Source organism: Eucalyptus grandis, chromosome 2 (genome assembly GCF_016545825.1).
Source record: "Eucalyptus grandis isolate ANBG69807.140 chromosome 2, ASM1654582v1, whole genome shotgun sequence".
NCBI classification, from domain to species: Eukaryota; Viridiplantae; Streptophyta; class Magnoliopsida; order Myrtales; family Myrtaceae; genus Eucalyptus; species Eucalyptus grandis.
This window is the reverse complement of record NC_052613.1, coordinates 26,521,572-26,545,231: the sequence shown is the minus strand read 5'-3', so window position 1 is coordinate 26,545,231 and position 23,660 is coordinate 26,521,572. Positions and strand designations below refer to the sequence as shown.

Genomic DNA, 23,660 nt, shown 5'->3' with positions numbered 1-23,660 from the left:
CCCATCGCACACTGAACCCTGTGTGAAATTCAAGAACCGAAAAACCGCAACACTCCTAGATCAATCGAATTCCAAACGCACTAACAACGCCGGTCTGACCCCAATCACGCGGTTCTGGCGCAGACCCAAGAAAAACATGATCATACCCACGAAACGAAATTGAACAAACACCCGAACGGACGAACAAGAACAGGGGGAGAAAAGAGAGAGGGATCGGGTGTGCGAGAGAGAGAGAGAGGGAACAAGCGAGAAGACCGATAACAGGCAGATTCGTTTACCATCCAGCGACGTAAAGGAAGCAAAGGGAGGAAGAGAGAGAGAGAGAGAGAGAGAGAGAGAGAGGCATACCAAGTAGAAGAGAGGAGAGAAAAGAATCGGCGAGAGCGGATGCGATCTTTGCGAGAATCGGCGAGAGCGAATCTTTGCGAGAATCGACGAAAGAAAAGCCGCGTGATGAGCGAGAACGAGAGGAGAGGCAAGAGTGTCGAGTCGAGAAAGGTAGGGTTTTGTTTTGGGGTAGGGTAAAATTGGACTTTTAACAAAATTTTGAGGGTAAAATGGACAATAAGCAAAAAAAATTTAATCCTCCCATCAACATTCCAAAGGCAAGCATTTTGCCAAGTAGCCTTTGAAAGCCGAACCAAACACCCTTAAATTTTTCCCAAGGGGCTTTGGGGGCTCAAAACCCATTGGGAAAGCTGAATCAAACACCCCCTTAGTATGTGAGGCTGCAACTAGTCATTCCACCCTGCTAACTTCACTTTGCTAAGCCTATCTAGAGTAGAAATCGAACCACACATCTCATGTGCTTGTCTATGTGGTTGATGTTGATTTTTCTTGGTGAAGCAAGTCTTCTATCCCTATACTATGCAATTTACTTACTTTGTCATACTTTTGGTCCGTCCATGACAATTTAGGTCAATCATTGATTTAACTCATTTGTTAATTAGAGATGAAATGAGGAAATTGTCATGCAATGAATCATTTGAAAAAAAGAAGAAGAAAACTCTAGAGAATTTGTTTTCAATTCATGTCTAGGAAATTTGGTTCTTGCTAGGGTGTCCTATTTTTTTTTTTTTTAGTTATTTTTAGGAAATTCTCTTCTTGCACGAACTTTTCATGAAAAAATGAAAAATCGATTAGATCATTGTCATGGATTGGTTCTCTATTTATACCTCATGCTTACATATTTTTATTCATTCAAATTTAGGTAACAACGGATCCTTCACGTTCGCCTATTACTACACAATCAAGAGCTAAAATGGCCGACCAAACTGAAATGTGTGATCGTATCTCCATTATGGAAGATCAACTCCAACAGTTGGTCATCTCTATGCAGCTTCTTATAACTCAGATCTAGTCCCTCCAAGCGAATCCAACTCATGCATCAGCTCTCCCTGAGATAGTAGTTTCAAAGCCGACAAATAAGGCTCAAATTATGGGTGATGATGACATGCCTAGGCTGGAAGATGACCCATTGTTGATTGCCATCGAAAAGACAAAGCCTGTTGTCCCCAAAATGGAGCAAGATGAACGCTTTGCAAAACTTGAGGAAAAAGTGAAGCAATTGCAAGGATCACAGAACTCACTCCCGTTTGACTTGTCTGTGTATGAGAAGGTCAAGATGCTAAAAAAGTTTAAGATGCTGGAGTTTAAGAAATACAATGGTACTTTTTGCCCAAAAAATCATTTGCATATGTACCATGAACGCATGGCCTAATATGTCACGAATGAGCCCCTCATGATCTAATCATTTCATGCAAGTTTGACCAGGCCCACGCTGAACTAGTATGTGATGAAGAATGTGAACCTTCTCGATACTTGGAATGAAGTGGCTGATGCATTTCTCAAGCAGTACAAGTTCAACATGAACATTGCACCTTCCCAAGAAGATCTTGAGAGGATGGATAAAAAGAGGAGTGAGTCGTTTAAGGAGTATACCGTGAGATGGAAAAATCTAGCAGCTCAAATCACTCCAAAGCCTACTAACAAGGAGCCGATGAAGTTGTTCGTCAAGACTCTCCCCTGAGTTCCGTACTCGAATGGCCAGCACGTACATCGAGAGCTTCAATCAACTTATTTCTATAGGAGAACAAATCGAGATTGGGCTAAGAGATGGATGGTTCAACGAGCCGACCCATCAAGGCAAAAGGTTCACCTTAAAGAAAGACCAAGAACTTAGCACATAAGTCAATGTTGCGTATGCATAATCTAACAAGCCTTCAATCGTTCGTGTCCCTAAGAATCAACAATGTAGTGTTCGTCCAACCGCGCCTTGGCAGTTTATTGGAAGGCAGTTCACTCCTCTTCCTAGCCCTCTGTCCCAAGTCTTGAAGGTCCTACAAAAGAAGGGGTTGCTGTCCTATGAGCCAAAATGACCTAATGCTGAAAAATTTTCTAACTACGACCCCTCCAAGAAATGCAAGTACCAATGAGGGAAGTAGGACATTCGACTAATGAGTACATGACCTTAAAGCATAAGGTCCAAAACTTATTAGACATTGAGGCGTTTGCCTTCGATACCGCTCAACCGAATCCTCTACCTGAGCATGAGGATAGGGTGAATGCTATTTTCGAACATGACGCCAGTCGAATCAAGAACTCGAAGGTGCATGTGATGAACACCTTGGGGCAGCCAAGCGTCCCAGATGGATGGGATGGCATGGACAATCCGACAGAGAACTCTGATAACGCCCTAGAAGGAATCACTAGTCTGTTCGATGATCTCTTCATATGAGCCATTGACGAAGGACCTTCGGAAGACATGGGCATTAGCTCGCAAGAATAACTTATTGCTTTTGCACATTCCCCCTACGTAGGAATTTTTATCGATTTCTAGGAATTTTTATTGCTTTATAGAAATTGTTTTCAATTTCTTCTTTTTCACTTTCTTTTTAGGGATTAGGAAACGCAATTTCCATTCAATAAATGTAATTAATTGATGAATTTCAATGAAATTACAAGTTTTATTCTGAGGGCATGATGAGGTATACCAAACCAGCCGATGATGATATCCATCCGATAAACAAAAAGAAAAATCCAATGAGAATTCTGAGGCCTAGGCTTCATCATGCTTTCTCATGTCAAAATATTAAAAAAAAAAATGCTTTTCCAATTTTTTTTTCAAAAAAATTTCAAAAAAATAATATCTTTTACCCTATTTGTCTTTTTTTTCATCCTTCTACTTTCTGTTTTAGGGACAATCATATAGCATGAGGTGCAGTGTAAATGAGAACAACATGAAAGAGCCAAGGATCTTACATTTGGATCCTGAGGACGAGTTTGCTCCAAATTACAGCAGCCCATATGTGGTGAAGAATTGGAGTTGCCTTAATCCTGGCGAAAATTGATGGTCGTGAGTTTTCTACTCCAGTTAATTTACCCATGAAACAATTTTCCATGTCAAGTTTTGAATTGCAATCATTTCTATAAATTTAATTTATTCAAATTTATTCAAATTTGTTGCAAATTTTGCATGTTTTCCTTGATGAATTGTGTGAGATTAATTGAATGTATCAAACGGGATACTTTGGAATGACGAAAGGCAAGCATTATTCCCATACACTATTTCATACACTAATCCCTAGTGAGTTGTGTGGAAAAATTCCATGCCCGCAAGGAAAATGGTGATCTCGCAAAGGGTATGTCAACTGAGGTGATGAAAGACAGTTTCCTTTCTACTTGAAACATTACAGGTATACCCATTGTTTAGCCCTTTGAACCCACACACATAAAGAGCTCTTTAAATTATTTATGTCAAGGATCATCCCATACCGGGACAAAATTTGAAGTGAATGATAGGAATTTTCTTACTTACACTTGTATCAATCTTCAAGAATTTCTTTCGCAATGTAACTTGTACGATAATTGAAGTGCCTTAGGATGACGAATAGCAATTCTTTCTCTATCATATACACTTTTATCCATTGTATAGCCCATTTGAGCCTATGAATTTGTTTCACATTAAACCCAGTTGGTGATCATCCCCCACACTGGGGCAAGGCAAAAAAAAATAAAAAAATCAAGTGGCATGGTTTAGAATGCTGATAAAGATAGAGGCTATGTGAGTCCAAAGAAATGAGGGCAAAAGAGGGACATGAAAATGTAGTGTACCTGGTAAAAGCAAAGTCAATGCCCAAAGAAAAAAATTAAACACTAGTCATATCCTCAACAAGGCGGTACTAAAAAACTCAAATGCTATTGCAATCAATGCAGTTGTGATGTGAAGAAAATCTTTGACAGTGGAGAAGAAAATTGGTGGAAATGTCAAGATGATCACCAACTTTGACCCACTAAACACTTTTTGAGCCTAATGATCCTTTCGTTTCTCATCAGTGAACCAAGCCTACATTACGTCCCTTGTAAACTCTCTTTAGATTATGGCACTTAAATTAACATAAAAGTCCATATGTTTAAAAGCATCGCGGAAGAAGTGCAAGTAAGATAATTTCTGCCTCATTTTGTATGTTTCTTGACTTGTAAACCCCAAGACGATTGCAAAATGTCATTCTTCAATAGCCTCGACTCAAAGAGTCCCATTTGTTAAGCCATTGACCAAGCCCACATTATGATCCCTGTTAAAGACCTCTCAGATTGGTAAGATTGTACCACTTGCGAGATTGCTCAGACCCTTGTTCGGCATAATAATAGTGAGATAGAGTGATTGTTGAAATCATGCATCAAAGGTCATGATGAAATGGTCATTTTAATGAGGACGAGTGAAAAGTCATTTCAGACTAAAGGGCTCGGCGGCTAGGAACTAGTGCTGGGGGTTAGCAGTGTGTGCGCTTGTGGTCTGCGTGCTTTTCTTGTGTGTATAGCTTAAGTTAAGAAGGTGGAGGAGAAGAAGTAGGAGGAGGAGGTGATGGTGGTGATGGGTTCTGATGTATAGCTTGCCTTGAGTTCATGGGCCACATATATGGTTGAAAAGTTACGAGCTTTCTTGCGCCGATTGCCTTTATCTATTTCTGCGTTTTGCGTTGCGCCAAAGAAGTAAAGATATATATTATATGTATATAATGTATATATATATACAAACATTTGTTTTAAAGAAAATGAATCACAAACGATAAGAAAAAGAGAAGCAGAAGAGGTGCCAAAGTCAACACTTGTATTTACAAGCAGCGCTTAAATACAACATTAGTGGGCCGGATAGGTTATTGATCGGTGAGAGAATTGATGGCGGCCAATCTTAAGATTTTCTCTTTTTCCTATTCATTTCTATATTTTGTTGTCTTTTTGACTGGATTGCCTTATTTCCTTTCAAAGACAATACAAAAGAAGCAAAGCAGAAAGTATTTTCAATTTCCATTCCCCTCATCCCATTTTCTTTTTTATATATTTGATATTTTGGGTCTGCTTTTTTGGATGAAAACATTGATTTGTAGAAAAAAAATTTCATAGACGGAAAGCAGAAGCTTAGAATAGGGAAAAACGATTTCCCTTTCCAACAAGAAGAAGTCACTTATCCTAAATTACCAAACAAATTGACACCAAAAAAATAAAAATAAAAACTACCAAACAAATGAAGACTAATCATTGCCCTTAAGAATGATTTCTATGAAAAATACTTTTCTTTATCATGAAAACGCATCATTAATCAAAATCACATTAACCAAGTACCAAAACCAAATGAAGCCAAGGTAACAAAGTTTCGCACAGTTTCCTTATATATGTGTGTGTCTCTACACGATAAAATTTACCTAAATCATTCAATGATATTTAGCTAGGTGGCAATTTATATAAACGTGAGGCATTTATAATACATATGAAATTGTAGAAGCTACACCTTTTTCTAACAAACTAATTTAGCTATGTAACATAGTATTAAGTTTGTTATACACTTGCCGAGCCTAGTAACATTAACTTATGACTGAGTTGGGTATCAAATTGATGGAAAGTTAAAGCCCTTTAATCCACACTCAAATTACTCATAGGCGAGGAGATCTACCTCAGATGACATTAAAACAGTATATCAACATAGGAAATACTTTATCCCCCGATGTTCAGCGGACGACAATTGAGTTTCGAGCGGAGGGTGAGGTTCTTGCGCTCATTTTTGTCAGGGTTTTGGCATTTGATCGTAGAAACAAGTATGTCAATCACTCAATCCTTAAAGATATATTCCAGTAATAATCTTCTTAATCTAGATTAATTAGCATATAATCCCTTTGACCCTAGATGAGTTTTCCATTTTCATCCGTTGCAAATCAACCTGTCACACACATGTAATTTTACACATGCTATACAGTTTCTCTTATCTTCCCGTCCATGCAAGCATGCAGTTTGCAGTGTACGTAGGTCGCTTCGTCTTCTTGCATGGCCCTGCATCGAGCCCAGAGAAAACCAGGCCAGGCGATCATGGAGATCATCAGTCATCATTTCGTCCTCGGAAAACACCGAAGACAAAGAAGGAACAGCCATCGCTTCTTCTTCCTCTTCTTTTCGAATCCGTCGTCGCTCTTTCGTCTTCCTCGCATTGAAAGACCAAACGCCTCCATCGAAGAAAGTTGATACTTTATCAGCAATTTTAATGATTGTATTCTGTCCATTAGCTAATTGGCCGACGATGTCCGTTCACATGCATGCGTCGATTCTCCTATAAATCACACCGCTTCCCGTCTCCCTCATGCACGTCTTTCATTCGATTCTCACATCACCCATCACCCACAGAGAGAGAGAGAGAGAGGGATAGAGAGAGAATGGTTGGAGGTGGCAAGAACACTTCTTCTAAGTCGAGGATCATCGTCAACCCCTCCGCCAAAGATGGCGCAGACCTGGCCCTCACCGTGTCAGTAGCCCACGCGCAGCCACTTGCTGCCTCCTACAATGACAGAATCCGCCCTCTTCTCGACGCTGTCGACAAGCTGCGGAACCTCATGGTTATGAAGGAAGGCATCCATCTCCCCACGATCGTCGTCGTCGGCGACCAGTCCTCTGGCAAGTCGAGCGTCCTGGGGTCCCTCGCCGGCATCAACCTGCCGCGGAGGCAGGGCATTTGCTCGCGCGTCCCTCTCATCATGCAAATCCAAGACAACCCTCAAGCCGATCGCCCTGAGCTCTACCTCGACTTCAATGGAAAAGTCGTCCCCACTGACGAGGACAACATCGCCAAGGCCATTAATGATGCCACTGACGAGATCGCGAGTCATGGGAAGGGTGTCTCGAACGTGCCGCTGACTCTGGTCATCAAGAAATACGGCATCCGGACTTGACCATGATCGACTTGCCTGGAATCACGAGAGTCCCCGTGCCGCTGACTCTGGTCATCAAGAAATACGGCATCCCGGACTTGACCATGATCGACTTGCCTGGAATCACGAGAGTCCCCGTGTTCGGCCAGCCTGATAGCGTCTACGAGCAGATTATAATGGCTAATTAGCGATGTTTGTTCTGTTTTTCTTTGTTTCTTTTCAGCTTGCGAGGGATTATGAGAGGCAAAGATATATATCAGCGTGTTCTTGTTTGGTTAGGTGGATTCTGTGTGGGATTCTACTGAGACTTCAATTAGCTTCCTATGATTAGTTCTTGGTGATGTGCTAGTTAAAATTGGTTTTAAAATCTTAAAGGCGTTAAAATTGGTTTCTAAAATCTTAAAGGCCTTTCGGTTAAGTTTTTATATTAGCGGTCTTTATTTATTTTTAAAGCAAAAATAAACAATATTTCACGTTAAATCATCATTTGGATGACTACAAATAAAATCTATCATTTCAAATGAAACAAAAGCCAACATAATCTATTATCTTGAAAGCACATATTTTCGTTTTTTTTTTTATAATTAGAAAAATGATTCCATTTGTACATACTTTTAGAGACCAACAACATACTTTTGGATCAACTGAGGGCAAATTTTTGACATCAAAAGACTGCAAAATCTCTTCTATATAAGAATATGCATTTTCGTTCTTCTCCACATGCGATGATAGAGATTTCTTAAAGCTATTTTCAACATTAATTAGAAAAATAAGTTGTCTTGAAGTTCCTTTTACTTTTTAATTTATAGCTTGTTTTGTAAGTGATAAATTTATGCATATGAATTTATCTTAGTTCTAATATCTGTAGGGCTGATGCTCACAACAATTGTAGTCCTTCCTTTAAACCTTAGTCTTCCATTCACCCAGAACTTGGCTGATTAAACATCACCGCGATAGAAAAGTGGGCCCTTCCCCAGAGCCTCCAAATCAAACTCTTCCTTACCATGTGCTCCGTTTTATCATGTCCTCTAAATATGTACGTGATGAATAATGTATTATAGATTCCCCACACTTCTTTATATGTAAGTATTAAGGTTGAAATGTGTTTCCTTTGTTTATTTTTAGGGTTAATACCTTGAAAAACTCCAAACTAGTACACCTATGACAAATTTACCCAAAACTATTTTTTTGACCACCAAAAACCCCAAAGCCAGTATACCTTTGACAAATTTACCCTAAACTGGTACACTTGTGACAAATTTACCCTCTGTTAGTTTTAGTTAAATTTTCTTGCTAAATTATAAAGTTAAATAACACGTGACAATTGGCCAGTATATCAATTTGGGATTTTACACTCTGTTTGTCATAATTTATTTACCCTCGGTTAGTTTTAGTTAAATTTTCTTGCTAAATTATAAAGTTAAATAACACGTGACAATTGGCCGGTATATCAATTTGGGATTTTACACTCTGTTTGTCATAATTTATTTACCCTCTGTTAGTTTTAGTTAAATTTTCTTGCTAAATTATAAAGTTAAATAACACGTGACAATTGGCCAGTATATCAATTTGGGATTTTACACTCTGTTTGTCATAATTTATAATTTTTGTGATTTTTTTTTTTTTGGTATTAATCTAATTTTTCGGAGCGTATATTAATCACAAATTTACCAATTTGGGGTAAATTTATCATAAATGTACCAGTTTAGGGTTTTTTATAGTTAGTCGAGGTAAATTTGTCACAGATGTACCAGTTTGGGTTTTTCATGGTCAAAAAAATAGTTTGAGGTAAATTTGTCATAAGTGTACTAGTTTGGGGTTTTTTTAAGGTATTAACCCTTATTTTTATTAGTTTATGTTTAGTTTAAATATCTAGTTTATGAGCAAAACGTACATGGAAAATAAATAATAAAAAGTATAATTAGCAGTTAGACGTGATATATATTATTAAAATGAAAATTATGTTAAATTAGCATTTATTATCAAGCATAACCAAGCGTTGCTTTTTAATTAAGAAACATTTAAGTAAACTAAAACAAGTAGTCATGTCAACAATAATGAAGAGGGCTTTTGTTGTGACATCTTCGTTCCAACCTCGATTTTCAAGACAGAATTGTATCGGCAATCAATCATCGAACAAGATAATCATGAGGATCGATTAACCACGACGCTATCGAAAAGGTCACTTTGGGGTGGAAATTCAATTTCTCATCAACAAGACGTGGAAACTCGGGAAGTTGAGGGCGGCCCACGAGTGAGGACCCAAGTGGGCCCAAGCCCACGTTGGGCAACCCAAATGGGCCATGCCCATGATGGGCGGCCCATGGACCACACGTCCAAGGGAGTTGGGCGGCCCATGAGGTCTATGGGCTCTCCTAGCCCAATTAGGTATATCATTGCTAAATCTTTACACTAATTGTTTTCAAGTACATGAATAGTGCGTGAATATTGCCCAATCTTGGTAAAATGACCGAAATGTCATTCCATTCAACTAGGACAAATTTGGAAAATGGCAAGGTAGGGGGTGGCACAAGCAAGAAAGGGCAACAAATGGAGAACATTTTTTAATATTCATAAATGATGAGAACATTTTTTGTCCATTCATCTATATAAGTGATGTAAGTGATCAATATTAAGAAAATATTTTCTAAAAATATTTTCTAAAAATATTTTCCGCAAAATGAATTCACCTTAATGTGTTCTTTTTAATTTTCTTATGATAGGTGACCGATTTTACCTGATAAATAACAAATCAATGGATCAAAAAGACCAAGGAAAATTGAATTGAACAATCTTCAGTGTGATAAATTGAATAATATTGAGGATAAAGTTATTTTGTCGACGATGAAAACGGGCGACTAGTAAGAGACCAGTCCTAATCATTTTTTTGTTGACGGCCAATTTTGTAGTAAATAGAGTATAGAAATTTGCATCGAGATGGCCCTTAAGCCTATCTTGGGAGGACTGGGAAAAGGTCGGGAGAGAATTAGAATCAGAATGAGAATAGGAAGAGAGGTGGCGTGGAAATGGGCGGGCACTGATTGCATGCACAACTCCATCATCAAGGGATAAAAGATGTCTTGGTCAGTGTTCTTTCCTTGCAATTAACAATTCCTTACCTTTTGTCCACCCTCAATTCATATTATATGTATACACACACTTCCGAACCATTTCGAGAAAAATCATTTCTTAACATTCTTTCTTGACCTCATGTTTTTCTTCACGTCGATTTTCTCCACCTCCGTTATTTGAGGTTTATTTTTTTCATTAATTTTTCAATTATTTTTAATATTTCAATAACACCATTTTAAATTTTTTCTAATAAAAGGGCAATTTAATTTTTTAAAAAAAGTTATTGAGCCTTAGCCAATCATGCTTTGTATTAGCCTGGTGGCCACCCCTACTACTAATGCTGGAATTGAACACCACCCCGCCACCACCATCAACTCCACACCTCTGCCGCCAAAATCAGCGCTGCCACAGCCATTGCCACCACCAGATTCAGCCGTCGTTGACACTAGAGCCCTATACTCGGCCACCATGAATAGTTCTTTTAAATGTTTTATTTTAATGGTGTCATTTACTCATTATTTTATTGCCTACTAATTTTGCTAATCTCCCTCTATTTTTCTACGGTTGTTTTAGATACTGTGTGATTGTAATTATTTCATAACAGTGTCGCGACCTAGTTTTTTCGGGTTCACTACCTAAAACTAGGTTAATGGACTACTAAGCTTTTAAACTTAGCTCAGGCTCTCCCAAGCCCATACCAATTCGCGACTTAAGATTCAAACATTTAACATTCAAGATGTTACTAATTAGGAGTCGCCACTAATCGGTTTATGGTAGGTCGATTAGACACCTAAGTAAAATAAAGGGAGATTTATTTTACTCCTACGAACAGAGAGACTAAAGTACGGAGACTTGGTTACACTAGAATTTTCTAACGCCCTTTCGGTACCATTTCTTTTTAATTTTTCAAAATGTTTTTGCAAGCGACTGATTTATTTTAACCTAAGTTACTATCATGCAAATGTGGTGACCACACGGTGCTCATCCATTATTTAAAATATTCAAGTAAATAAACTGCATCACATAAAGCAAGCTATCATTTTTTTTGGATTTTCTTAAAAATTAGAATTCTTTTATAAAATGCATTTTAATACTAAATGACTTAATCTTATTATGCGAACTAGTTATTATGCACCTTATGACCTAACTTTACTAATAAATTCTAATTAAATGATCATATTATGCAACTAATTAACATGCACCTAAATTTTGTATTTTCGTATTTTTTTTATTGAAATTCAAAACTAATAAAAACCCTACTCAAGCTAACTAAAGTAATTTTCTAATCCATTTTTGGGATTAATTTGACTTAAACCCTATTCCGTCTTAGAAAACTATTTTTTTTTTTTTTTTTTAACGAGAATATGAAAATGTGCCAATTATATCTAAGACTCTAAAAAAAGGCTGTTTAAGTCTAATCCTAACTTATTTCTTTTAAAATATCTAAAAATGCAGTCCTAAAAATATTATCTAAAATTGCAATCCTAGAAATATAATCCTAAAAATTTGATTAATTAAACTACGTGTCTATTATATTAAACCCTAATGTCCTATATGCTTATGCAATTTTTAAATATTTTGATTTTTTTTTAGTTTCTTTTTAGTTTTTTTTTAGGTTGAATAATTATTAAATTAGGGTTAAATCTAAACAATTAATATAGCCACTAAATAAAGGATCAAAATAATTGAAAAAATAACCTGTCGTCTCACAGGTTAAATTAACAATTATTTTAACCCTAATCATCACAACAACTCAAAATAATTAAATAATCTAGTCCGAAGTCTTACGAACCAAATTAAATAATTATTGTGATTTAACAATTAAAATTTCACCAAGAAGTCCAAAATTAATGTAATTAAAAAGAATGATCCGATGTCTCTCGGATCAAACTAATTATTACAAAAATCTTGGATAAAGCCTTAAGGATAATGTCTAAACAATACAAATAATTAACATACAATACTACAATTCAAATAATGAGACTTAAAAATAAGCTAACGTATCATGAAATAAGTATAAAAATAAATAAAAATAAATAAACTACCTGAGGCCCTGCAACAGAAACAGGGGAGGCAACAGGTAGGTCGAGAGCACGGCAGCAGGCTCGGATTAGGAGCGGCGGCAGCAGGAGCTCGAGGCGGTGGCGTCGGGTGTCGCCCGGGAGGGCAGCACGGCGAGAAATCCGGCGGCTGGGTCGGAGGGCAGCACGGCAACCTGCAAAAGGGGCAGAGGCGTGCGGTAATGGGCACTGCAGATCACGGCAGGTCACAGGCGTCGGTTCGGAGGAGGGCGCAGCGTCGGGTCGTCGCGGCGATGGTGGCTCGGGATAGGGAGCAATGGCGGAGCTATCACCGGCGGCAGACGGAAAGCGGGGGAGGACGTCGGCACTGCAGGCTGGCGTCACGGGAGGAGACTTGCGGCAGTGGTCGTTGCAGCAGGCGTCGGGACGAGCTCGCTGGTGCAGAGGTGCGGTCGTCGGGCGTCAGGCACCGGGTGGTCGCGGACGCAGCAACAGCGGAAGTGTGGGCCGGTTCGGAATCGGCAGTGTCGCGGGTTGCAGAAGCGCGGTGGTGTCGCTGGGCGTCGGCGCTTGGGTCGTCGTGAGTCGGCGCGACAATGGCTGGTGGAGACCGGCGATGCGAGCGCAGCGCGGGTGAAGAGAAACTCACGATTGGGCAGCAAATGTGGGGAAGAAGATGAACAGTAAATGTCCCATCACTTCTTCCTCTCTACTTTGGCTTTTTCCTTTCCTTTTCACTTTTTCCCTCTGCAGCCGCACACTCTCCTCTGCTTTCGTACTCTCTCTTTCTCCTCTTTTTTATTTTCTTCACTTTTCAATTTTTGACGAAAAGTAACCTTCCCTCCCCCCCGAAAGGTGAAGAAGAACCCCTCTATTTATAAAGCGAAAATTCGAGTTTGTTTCGCCGGTGGAGATTTTCGCTCAACTTCTCCAATGAAGAAATGGCTTCAAAATCCGGCTGTTAAATTATTTTGAATTCAAAATCTCTTTTCAAAATTTCCCTCTAATCTTTTATTTTCTAAAAATTGAATCTAAATTAGGTGTCAACAAACAGTATTACCGGTGATTAATTTTAAAAGCTTATAGTTATTTGAAAAAAAAATAGCATTTGTGCTTTTTTATTTTGTCGAATTATTAATTTTCTAAGCGGCAAAATTATGTAATCTTTTTTTGTACGGGTGTGTCCATTAATATTAGTATTTCTATATATCATTTTCAAGTGACTTGATAAAGGTACAAAGTTTGCCCATGAATCATCATCAACAACAATGCAAAGTTGTTCCTTCTTTCAAGTCTGTTTTGCTCGATGGTCATCCTTATACCCTCAACAGTTATGTGGGTGCACGCACACGCCCCACACACACACACACCTGCTATATATATATATGTACTAACTCAAGTCATTTTTTCATCCCCAATTATCTTTTTGCCTCCATGAGTATAAAATTTTGACTAGAGCATCTCCTATGATGCCATTTTCTAATAAGTTGGTGGTCTTGTGGTCATGATAGTGTTGGCTTAAATTAAATCTTTTATATCATTCTTTTGATTTGTTCAATGTGAATGATTTGTAAAAGAAAAAAAGTTATTAATTCCAAATATGAACATTTAAATCAATTGTAAAAAATAATCAACGAAATATAATTTTATTGTATACGAAAAAGTTTAGACATATATTTATTTTCTAAAAAGAAAAAAAGCTCTTAATTCCAAAGATGAACATTTATATCAATTGTAAAAATGAATCAACGAAAAATAACTTTATTGTATATGAAAAAGTTTAGACATATATTTATTGTTTCTGATCAAAATATATATAATCTATTAATAATTTGGGTTAATACCTTAAAAAAACCCCAAACTGGTACACTTGTGACAAATTTACCCTAAACTATTTTTTTTACCATGAAAAACCCCAAACTGGTACACATGTGACAAATTTACCCCGACTAACTATAAAAAATCCTAAACTTGTACATTTATGACAAATTTACCCCAAACTAATTTATTCGACTACAAAAAACCCCAAATTAGTAAATTTGTGACTAATATACCCTCCGAAAAATTAGATTAATACCACAAAAAAATCACAAAAATTATAAACTATGACAAACAGAGTGTAAAATCCCAAATTGATATACCGATCAATTGTCACGTGTTATTTAACTTTATAATTTAACAATAAAATTTAACTAAAACTAACGAGAGGGTAAATTTGTCACAAATGTCCGGTTTAGGATAAATTGTCAAAAGTATACCGGTTTGGGGTTTTTGGTGATCAAAAAAATAATTTGGGGTAAATTTGTCACAGGTGTACCCAGGTTTAGGGTTTTTCAAGGTATTAACCCTAATAATTTCAAACGGTATAAGATTTTTCAGATGATTTATATTTTGCGAAATAAAAGTTTCATATATTCAATTAAGTCTGCAATTTTTCGTGGCGAAGTCGGAGAAAGTGGCCGTGAGTCCGGACAGAATCATTACCACACGGTGGGCCCCACCTCAACGCCATTCTTCGAATGCATTTTATTACAAGGACACGGAAGGATCTTCTGTCGCTGAGAAAATATTGGCTGGGTTTTACCCTCCACATAGGCAGTGGGTAAAGACCACTCAGCGATCGACACGTGGCGCCACGTAGGCGAGGACGTCAGGCGTTTAAAATTTGCGCGCGCCGCTCCTTGGCCCACCACTCTGACGCTCTCTCTCCTCTGCTCTCCTCTGCAACATGTCCACTCGTCCTCTATCTCTTTCCCCGTTCTCCGTTCCGTTTTGTGAGAGAACAAAATCGCAGGGCTTCTCTCCGAATGCTCTTCCCCTCCTCTGCTCTCTCTCCTCCGCTGGTTGCCCGCGACACCTCCTCCGATGGTTGCCTGCGACGCCGATGCCCTTTCCACCTCCGCCGACGCCTCTGCTCTCTCTCCTCTGCTGGTTGCCCGCGACGCCGACGCCAACACTCTCTCTCCTCCGCTGGTTGCCCGCGACGCCGACGCCCTTTCCACCTCCGCCGACGCCGACGCCCCTCCGCCGGTTGCCTCCGTCGCCCCAACTCGATGTCGACGCCAACGCAGCCTCCGCCTCCGCCCTTGAACCCGACTCCGACGCCGACGCCGACGCCCCTCAAGCGGGTTGCCTCCGTCACCCCCGACACCGACGCCGACGCCAACGCCCCCGCCCCTCCACCTCCGCCTCCGCCTCCGACGCCGTTGCCGATGCCCTTTCGCCTCCCTCTCGCGACCTCTGCTCCGCTCTCTCCCTCTTTCCTCTGCTGAGAGGCGCATTAGACGAGTACCTAGACGAGAAGGACATGCACTGCACTGCCAGGCTGGTGGAGATGCTGAACCAATACTACAATGAGCTCCGAAACTGCACCGAGAACAACCTGACGACTAACTTCTTGTTGGAGGAAATAGAGGTCTTGGAAGAGGCCAAAGGGATCGGCCTCCCGGACGTCCTCCCTCACACCGCCTTTTCCTTTTTTTCTGCAGCAGAAGACGAAGGCGATATCAAGCAAGCTTCCGAGTCTTGTGGTTCGCGTTTGGGACTACATTGAGGGAGTTGTGATTCAGGCGTTGATGCAACACTTGGAGAATTATCCTCAGCTGCAGTCGTCGATGAGAAGAGCGGCGTCCAGTCTGATCAACAAGATGAAGGGGAAGATGATGAATAGGATGATGAAGATTGTAAAAATGGAGAAGCTCACCGACTACACTGGCAACCCTGAATTCCCGCGGGAGAAGAATACTTTGATGAACGAGCAGGGCCATTTCTTACGCTCCTGTACAAGCTCGAGCAGAATTTTGCTCGAGGGGTTCGGGGTTGTCGATGTGACCCATCTGCATAATCACAACTGGCAACTGATTCAGCAGGCGTTCCATCTGAAGATGAGGATGACCCCATACTGGAAGATTGCGCTGAGGAGGTTTGTAGATACGGTGGCACTGCATCTGCGGTTCAGCGTGCACAACTTGGTGAACAAGGAGATGGAGAAGGAGATTAGGCGTGAGCTGAGTGGGCCCGGCATCAAGAGGATGATGGAGGAAAAGCCGGAGATGGCGGAGAAGCGCGAGAAGCTGAACAGGAATATCAAGCGGTTGAGGGAGTCTGCGGAGGTGGGGGCCCAGTTCATGAACCGGATCGCTACCGATGGCGATTACAATGGCTAATTAGCGATGTTGTTCTGTTTTTCTTTCTTTTTTTTCAGCTTGCGAGGGATTATGAGAGGCAAAGATATTTATTAGCGTGTTCTTGTTTGGATAAGTGGATTCTGTGTAGGATTCTACTTAGTCTTTATTTATTTTTTAAAACAAAAATAAACAATATTTCACATTAAATCATCGTTTGGATGACTATAGATAAAATCGATCATTTCAAATAAAACAAAGCCAACATAATCTATTATCTTGAAAGCACATATTTTCTTCTTCTTTTTTTTTATAATTAGAAAAGTGATTCCATCTATACATACTTTTAGAGACCAACGACATACTTTTGGATCAACTAAGGGCAAATTTTGACATCAAAAGACTACAAATCTCTTCTTTTTAATTTTCTTATGATAGGTGACCGATTTTACCTGATAAATAACAAATCAATGGATCAAAAAGACCAAGGAAAATTGAATTGAACAGTCTTCAGTGTGATAAATTGAATAATATTGAGGATAAAATCATTTTGTCGACAACGAAAACGGGCGACCGGTAAGAGACCAGTCCTAATCACTTTTTTGTCGACGACGAATTTTGTAGTAAATAGAGTATAGAAATTTGCATCGAGCTGGCCCTTAAGCCTATGCTGGGAGGACTGGGAAAAGGTCGGGAGAGAATTAGAATCAGAATGAGAATAGGAAGAGGTGGCGTGGAAATGGGTGGGCACTGATTGCACGCCCAACTCCATCATCAAGGGATAAAAGATGTCTTGGTCAATGTTCTTTCCATGCAATTAACAATTCTTTACCTTTTGTCCACCCTCAATTCATATTATATGTATACACACACTTCCGAACCATTTCGAGAAAAATCATTTCTTCACATTCTTTCTTGACCTCGTGTTTTTCTTCACGAAGATTTTCTCCACCTCCATTATTTGAGGTTTATTTTTTAATTAATTTTTCAATTATTTTTAATATTTCAATAACACCATTTTATATTTTTTTCTAATAAAAGGGCAATTTAATTTTTTTTTTTAAATTATTGGGCCTTGGCCAATCATGCTCTGTATTAGTCTAGTGGCCACCCCTACTGCTAATACTGGAATTGAACACCACCCCACCACCACCATCAACTCCACACCTCTACCGCCAATATCGGCGCTGCCATAGCCATTGCCACCACCAGACTCAGCCGCCATTGACACTAGAGCCCTATACTCGGCCACCATGAATAGTTCTTTTAAATGTTTTATTTTAATGGTATAATTTACTCATTATTTTATTGCCTACTAATTTTGCTAATCTCCCTCTATTTTTCTACGGTTGTTTTAGATACTGTGTGATTGTAATTATTTCATAACAGTATTACCGGTGATTAATTTTAAAAGCTTATAGTTATTTGAAAAAAAAATAGCATTTGTGCTTTTTTATTTTGTCGAATTATTAATTTTCTAAGCGGCAAAATTATGTAATCTTTTTGTACGGGTGTGTCCCTTAATATTAGTATTTCTATATATCATTTTCAAATGACTTGATAAAGTCCAAAGTTTGCCCATCATCAACAACAATGCAAAGTTGTTCCTTCTTTCAAGTCCATTTTGCTCAATGGTCATCCTTATACCCTCACCAGTTATGTGGGTGCACGCACACGCACACGCCACACACACATGTGTGTGTGTGTGTGTAGACATATCATATTCCATAGGCAAGTGAAGAGGACATTGGCCTGAAAGGTGGTGACATACCAAAGGAAAAATGAAAAAAAGAACCAGAAAATGAAAAAAAAAAAAAAAAACAAGAAAACATATTGGTCATTAATGATCTATTATCTTATTTTTCAAAACAAAATACCTACTCAATTCATTTTTTCATCTTTTTACTTCCATGAGTATAAACTTTTGATAAGAGCATCTCCTGTGACGCCATTTTCTAATAAGTTGGTGGTCTTGTGATCATGATAGTGTTGGCTTAAATCAATTTTTTTATATCATTCTTTTAATTTGTTCAATGTAAATGATTTGTAAAAAGAAAAAGTTCTTAATTCCAAATATGAATATTTAAATCAATTGTAAAAATGAATCAACGAAAAATAACTGTATTGTATACGAAAAAGTTTAGACATACATATATTTCTTTTGTAAAAAGAAAAAAGTTCTTAATTCCAAAGATGAACATTTATATCAATTGTAAAAATGAATCAACTAAAAATAACTTTATTGTATATGAAAAAGTTTAGACATATATTTATTGTTTCTGATCAAAATATATATAATCTATTAATAATTTGAAACGGTGATTTTTCAGATGATTTTTATTTTGCGAAATAAAACTTTCATATATTCAGTTTAGTCTAGCAATTTTTCGTGGTGAAGTCGAGAAAGTGGCTCATGAGTACGGACAGAATCATACCACACGGTGGGCCCCACCTCAACGCCATTCTTCGAATGCATTTTATTACAAGGAAACGGAAGGATCTTCCGTGTGATGGTGTCGATACTTGCTTTTTCCTCCACGTGGCATCAGCCCATCTCCTCTCTTCAGTGGCGGGAGGAATACCATGCCACGTGAGGAAGAAAGCAAGCGTGCTCCAACACCAGAGACAGCAGCAATTAAAGGGGGGAGAGAGAGAGAGTGGGTACCTGTGATCCTTTAACTTTTCATTACTGAGAATGAGAAATATCACAGCACACCTAGGAAGAGTGATACATTATCTTAACAAACGTGGTGTTGTTCTCCAAAATCAATTTTGTCAAATGTTGTTTCACATATTTTGAGGGGGGAAACGCATGTTTTGTGAGAGCATAACCTTTTCTCGATTCATTTAAACCACTCTTAACCAAAAAAACTTACAATGTATGATACACAAATTTGAGCATTACTAAAACATGTCATATCGAGCTATTCTTGGCGTTCTTCTTTAACATTTGAAGTCGTACCGTAGCTAGAAGTCATTCATAAGCTAATTTATTATACATTTTTCAACGATTAGTATTTGGATTTCCCATTACTAAACACGTGATGACAAATCAACAAAATCTACAATGAGATCAGACGACGAATATATGGATTTCCCATTTTTCAATGATTAGTATTTCTGCAATTACATGACTATGATTGGGCAAATTTGACATGAGGTGGAGCAATAAGATATAAGATAATTTATTATACATTTTTATTCTTTTGAGACTACCAATTACATAACTTCTTTTTGGTGAAATTATTTTCATAACTTTGATTTTTTGTATTTTGAAAAAAATTAGTCAACATATAAATTTCATTAACAACAACATATCTATGATTTAATAAGTGCATTGATAATGGAAATATTTTGCATTTGTATAATTTTTCAGTGATATGGCATTGATTTTAGGAAAATATTTTTCAAATAATTTATTTTTGCAAAATAAATGCATCAATAACAAAATGCCTATATTATCTCTATTTCATGAAATATAATTTAGTCGGTTACTTGCATTTTTGTGTGTCGATATATTGTAACATAATAAAATTACGTTCTTTGCCGCACTTTGTGTGATGACTCAAATAAGTCGCTTAGCTAAAAATGTCGATCTCAAATTCAGGGAAGGGAGCTGAACTTTTCTTCTTCTTTTTTTACTATAGTGAAAAGGTCATGGCTTTAAAAAATGGACTAATTTATAAAATATTTCCAAAAAAATATGATCTTTTGTATTGTTTAGAAAAATTAGCTACCATGTATGCTTTCGTTAAAAATGACAAATATATGATTAAATAATAGCATTCATAATAAAAAAATATGATTTTCTAATTTTTAGCGATGCAATATGATTTTAGGAAAATAACATTTTTCACGAATTGGATAAAATTGCGTGCCAAAACCTTCAAAATTTAGGGAGGGAGTTGAACTTTTCTTTCTATTTCTTTTTGTAGTTAAAAGGTTATGGTTAAAAAAAAGGGATTAGAGTTTTCGAGTCATCTCAATATATTTCGATATTTGCAATTTCATATCTACTTTTTAATATTTCCTTTTAAAAAATTGAGGAATTGAGCAAGTATATATATTAGGAAATATCTGTCGTAATCAGAAATCGTTTATCGTTGAAATAATACGCGTCTTAATCAACGGCAGATCGCTCATCTCCCTCTTCTCTATCTCTTCCACGATGGACATCGCCGGAACGGCGACGAATTGTCGTTCCTGTCCTCCGAGGGCCGCCAGGACAGCCGGCCAGGAGGAGGACAACGGCGTCATTGCCACCTACTGCAACGGAGCTTTTGCCTTGCCGCCTCTAATCGTCGTCGAGATTTCGAATCTCAGAAATTTCCCTCCCTCTCCTCCCCTCGTCCTCGCAATCCCTCCCTCCCTCCCTCTCTGCAATCCCAAACTCCATTCCCCTTCACCTTCATTCTCTCTCTCTCTCTCTCGAAGAAACCAAGGAATCAGCAAACTCGTTCTACCCATTCTCTCTCTCTCTTTCTCTCCGAGAAAACCAGTGTCTAGCGAACTCCGCCGTTGATGGGTAAGCGCCGGCGAACGGAAATAGCCGAGATCGCCGACCCGGCGGCCCGGCTCGTGACCTACTCCAAGAGGCGCAAGGGCCTCTTCAATAAGGCCTCCCAGCTCTGCCGCCTCTGCGGCGCTCGCACCGCCGTCCTTGTCTTCTCCCCCTCCGGCAAACCCTGCTCTTTCGGCGACCCATCGGCCGATGAGATTATCGGCGACTACCTCCGCCACAGCGACTGCGACGGCGACGGCGACGTGACCCCGCCGATGGGCCTGACCCAGTGGGCGGACTGGATGGAAACGGAGTGGGAGGCTTGCGCAACCGAGGAGGACCTCGAGTCCCTGATCTTGAAGTACGAAGCCGTCCGCGACTGCGCGCGCGATAAATTGAAATCTTTGGAGGAGGAAACATCGCAAGTCGGGGTCGGTGGCGGCGAATCTCGCATTCTGAGCGCGGAGGAGATTGATGCGCTTTTCGAGGGTTTAGGCCAATGCCCAGCGCTCTCAGATCTCTTGACGGACGGCGAAGGTGACGGTCTCTTGATTCCGCCCGATAACACGGCCGGTGGCAGCGGAATTTCCGCAGTGGAGTCCACCCCGGCGCTCTCCGATCTCGAGGGTCACACATCTGATGATGCCGGCGGTGGAAGTTTTGGAGCGGCGTCGTCCCCCACGAGCTCCGATCTTGAGGATCAAGGGTTTGATCCGGACGAGTTACTGAATCTTTCGGAGGACGGTGATGGGTTTGACCCGGATGGGTTCCTGAATCTGTTGGAGGACGGCGAGGTGGACGGCGGCCGGAAAGGTCCCTTCATTTCGCCGGAGGACTCAACTGTCGGCGGTGGATACGATGCCGACGACTTCTTTGGACTTGAAGATCTGCATGTCCTGCTGTGAATACGATGAGTATAGGTTTTGTTTTCCTTTAGAAACGGCAACTGTACAGCATAGCATCATTCAATAAAACGCCAAATTTCTTGTCTTGAGTACAGAGCTTCCTTTTTTTGATTATTCTGATTGGGGTGTCGGATATGGAAGGTGCATGCTGGCATTTATGGATGCTCATGTGATGCCGATGTTGGCAATCTTTCCTTAAGCCTTAGATAGGTCAGGAATAAATGGCTAGGTAGACATATGCTAAACTGGTTTTACTGGTGCGGTTGGAAGTTCGCAAATGTCATGAGTGTGGACAACCTCTTCCTGAAAGCTTTGAGCCTCCCGCAAATGAAAATTGGACAACTTGAAAATTTTGGTTGTGCTGGACGGCCAAAGTTGTAAGTTTCAGGACAACTGAATTTTTACATAATGTTGTCTAGTGAGTGAATAATAGAGAATCTTGTTAGCTCTTGTTCCAAACATGCTACCCATCTGCACATTTGAGGGTAAGATCTAAAACAATTTGTAAGCAAGAATAAATGGTGTTAAGATAGTCTCGGTAACAAAATTGCCTTTTCCTTTTGCTGTATGTGTTTTACGAATATCTGACAATGGCGCAAAATGCATGAGCCCATTATTGAAGCACTTGAATTATTTTTGGAACTGAGCTGGTATTATTAATGGGATTTCCCTCGGGCTTGGTGAACGAATTGAGGAAATGTCGGAAAAGATTGTCAAATTTCAATTAAAGTCCACCCAAAATAGACTTGAGTTTAAACAAGAGTTAAAATAAGCGACAGAGTAAGCTTGTGAACTGTGAAGTAAGCATTAACGATGGATAGTTGATCACAACATTCTGCTGGGCTGCTCTGGCTATACTTTGCTTATTCATTTGTGCCTTGCCTTAGATTATTCTTCAGATTGTCTCATATCACATTTTGGGCTGGTTAAGGAAAAGCTTATTGCATGAGTTCCAATGCAGGTTGGATTGGACTATTGTGCCCTTGTGTCCTGTTCGGTCGCAATGTTAAGAGCTTGACAGAGGGCACTCCTTGGACTACTCCATGCGTCTGTCATGCCATTTTCGTGGAAGGAGGCATTGCACTAGCAGCAGCTACACCGGCCTTCAATTGCGTTGACCCTCATACGTCATTTCTCATTGGTAAGGGCTTAATATTTGCTTGGCGGATGTGTGGCATTTACACTGGCCTTGTTTGCCAATCACTACAGAAGAAATAATCATTTGAAGGTACTTCAAGCTTTTTCCATGTGCTTTTATCTCGCTTTATTCAGTGAACAACGTGGACTCAAGAACCATCTGCCCGATGAGAAGAGCGTCGTCCAGTCTGATCAAGAAGATGAAGGGGAAGATGATGAAGATTGTAGAAATGGAGAAGCTCACTGACTACACTTGCAACCCCGAGTACCTGTTGGAGCGGAACAAGTTGATGTGCCAGCAGGACTATTTCTTTACCTACTATAAAAGCTTGAGCAACATTCACATCGAGGGGTTAGGCACTGTCGATCCGGTCCATCTGCGTAATCACAACAACCAGCTGCTTCGGCAGGCGTTCCATCTGAAGATGAGGATGACCCCATACTGGAAGATTGCGCTGAGGAGGTTTGTAGATACGGTGGCACTGAATCTGCGGTTCAGCGTGCACAACTTGGTGAACAAGGAGATGGAGAAGGAGATTAGGCGTGAGCTGAGTGGGCCCGGCATCAAGATGATGATGGAGGAAAAGCCGGAGATGGCGGAGAAGCGCGAGAAGCTGAACAGGAATACCAAGCTGTTGAGGGAGTCTGCGGAGGTGGTGGCCCAGTTCATGAACCGGATCGCTACCGATGGCGATTACAATGGCTAA

The 23,660-nt window shown here is 39.6% G+C and overlaps 1 pseudogene; it reads left to right on the top strand.

Annotated features, from left to right (window-relative positions):
• Positions 1–6,701: 6,701 nt before the first annotated feature.
• Positions 6,702–23,660, top strand: LOC104434777 (annotated as a pseudogene).